Source organism: Brachyhypopomus gauderio, chromosome 4 (genome assembly GCF_052324685.1).
Source record: "Brachyhypopomus gauderio isolate BG-103 chromosome 4, BGAUD_0.2, whole genome shotgun sequence".
Classification (NCBI taxonomy): domain Eukaryota; kingdom Metazoa; phylum Chordata; class Actinopteri; order Gymnotiformes; family Hypopomidae; genus Brachyhypopomus; species Brachyhypopomus gauderio.
In genome coordinates, this window is record NC_135214.1 from 17,482,728 (window position 1) to 17,485,227 (window position 2,500).

General features: G+C 50.4%; 1 protein-coding gene across 7 annotated transcripts in view; it reads left to right on the forward strand.

Moving 5' to 3' along the window:
• The window catches only part of myo3b (myosin IIIB), an 82,428-nt gene that overhangs the window by 65,062 nt on the left and 14,866 nt on the right, over positions 1–2,500 (forward strand). The gene's annotated exons all lie outside the window — the stretch shown is intronic.

Here is a 2,500-nt window from a genome sequence, read left to right on the forward strand (position 1 = left end):
GGTGATGTATCTTCAGCGCGTGTGAGGGTTTTACAAGGCAGGCTGTAGACACGTTGAAACGGCCTCATGAATCAGGGGCCGTGGTGGCGAGAGGCTGCTGCTTCCTTTATTCCTGCTCTTAACTCTCGTTTAAGTGGCCCGTACACCTGACAGTGCTGAGCCAGCGTTCTGTAGGTCTGTTCTGAACGTGCACCTGGTGGACTGCACTCCTCTGCCCACTCACTCGCTGCCTTCGCACGGGCCGAAACGCCACCTGCTCCCAAACCGCGTGCTAGTCGTAAAAGCTCGGCCGCTATAAGGCGGCAGCGGATTGGCCAAATGTCACAGCTGCTGCATGTATTAACGCTGGGCGCTCGTGCCGAGCCGGGTCTGGCAGCACGGGCCTCGCTGCCTGTTGGCAGGATTAGTTCACTACGGTTGGACAGCACCCTTCCAGTCTGGACCACGTGTGCAATATGGCGGCGTGCTGAAACCAGCAGCTATTACACTGTGGTTGGGCTGCCACGCGGGACGGCCGACCCCGTCTTCTGTTAGCGGCGTTTATGACTTTGGCGCGGCGGATGGCACCAGCGCTAACAGACTGGGCTGTTTGGAAGGGGTGGGGAACCGGTGCGGGAACCGTAGCGCGGTGATTGAAGTCATTTGGTTTTGCTGCAGTGACATCATGTCTCATCACTGCGCCCGTCATCTTGAACACACATCTGGAGTTCCGTCTGACAGTTCAGACAGCTGATACTTCCCCTGGGTCTTCGCACAGTCAAAACGTTCCCTCCCTCTTTCTCTCCCTCTCTTCTTGTTCTTGTTATCCCTTCTTTTTTCTCTGCTTGCTTCTCTCTCCATTCCTCTCTCTCTCTTTCCCTCTCTCTCTCCCTCACCGTGCCTGTCTTCATCATCTGTCTCTGATATCTAATACCTCTGTGTGTTTCTGCTTCTCATAACCAGACCCCACCTCAAGCGATCACGCGTTAGAGGAGTGTTTTACGGGCCACTGGAACACACCTCTCCCTCTCCCACAAACATATGGCAAAGATGCTCACACCTTTCTTAGTTCTCCCAGTGTTGGGCTGAGGAGAACCCTCCCCACTGCACACCGAGCTGGTCTTTCAACCAGAAAAACCAAGATGTGACACCTAGCCAGTAACTGCCTGTAGACCAGACAGGGTTTGATTTTTTAAGTCTTTCTAGTTTCTTTGTCTTTGTCGTGAGGTTCATTGGTTTTGTAGGCAGTAATGATCAACACGGTTCTTCGGTCTTTTAGGCTGTGTTCTGAGTGCAGGGTGAGTCGACCCTTTGAAGCATGTGTAGGTGTAGAACACACTGTGAGAAGAACACACAAAGGTCCGTGTGCCTGTAGTGCATGTTTTCAATAAGCCAGTTGTGGTGTAGTATTGATTCATCAGACGTTTTTCCTTCTCTCCTCCTCCCTCCCTCCCTCTCTCTCCCTCTCTCTTTTTACACTCTCTCATTCTTTCAGTGTGTGTTTATGCATTTGTATACTTTGCAAATTCCTGGCTTAGTGGGAAATTTTATGCAAACGGGGATTAGTCAGTAACGAGTGCGTCTCACATCGGGATATTTCCCATAAATCACTGAAGAACCAGAGCCAAACTGATCTGGAAGTCTTCTCAGCGGTCCCACTGAGTCTGCTCAGTAGCTTTCTTCAGGGGTGGCATGTACACTACGCAGAAATGTGTGTGTGTGTGTGTGTGTGTGTGTGTGTGTGTGTGTGTGTGTGTGTGTACTTGTGTATGTGTGTGGGCATGTGTGTGGGCGTGCACATGCATGTGCGTGCGTGTGCATGTGTGAGCAAGCATATATGTATGTGTGGGTGAGTGTATATGTGTTAGTGTGTGTGTGTGGGGGTGTGTGTGTGTGTGTGTGTGTGCTAGTCTCCAGTCTGGTCTGCACATGCTTCATTTAGACATCAAAGGCCTGTACTGATGATTTCTTCTGCTAATCCTCAATGCCGTTTGGAGATTCAGCTCCTCCATCAGAACAAACGAGCTGGCATGGCCAGGCTGGGACGCTTCAGGTGATCACAGCACGTGATGGCGGGCGGCAATCGATACGGTTCGCTCTTCTGCCTTCGTTTGCTTGTCCAACACCCCCCCCTCCCCCCCCCCCCCCCCCCCCCCCCCCCCCCACACATCTCCTTCATGTAGTTTCTGAGGAGTGTGCTGTTTCCAGGGACCTACAGAGCGATATTTACCCGCTTAGTTGAGGATTCGAAAATGAAAGCGTTGCCCTTCTTTAAAAACAATTCTCAACCTTTTTTTTTTATCTACCAGATACAAACATTTATAATATTCAAGGCTACGAATAACAAACTCGAACCTTAGGAGACTTATTCTGTTTCTCCTTGTGTCTGTCTTTCTCTTTGTCTGTTAGACAAATCAATAGCTCATTCATAAATGATCGCTGATGGTCTCTGTACTGCTATCTGTCTGTTATTAGTTATTGGTAACCCTCCCATACAACTCTCTCACTGCAACCTCCCAGC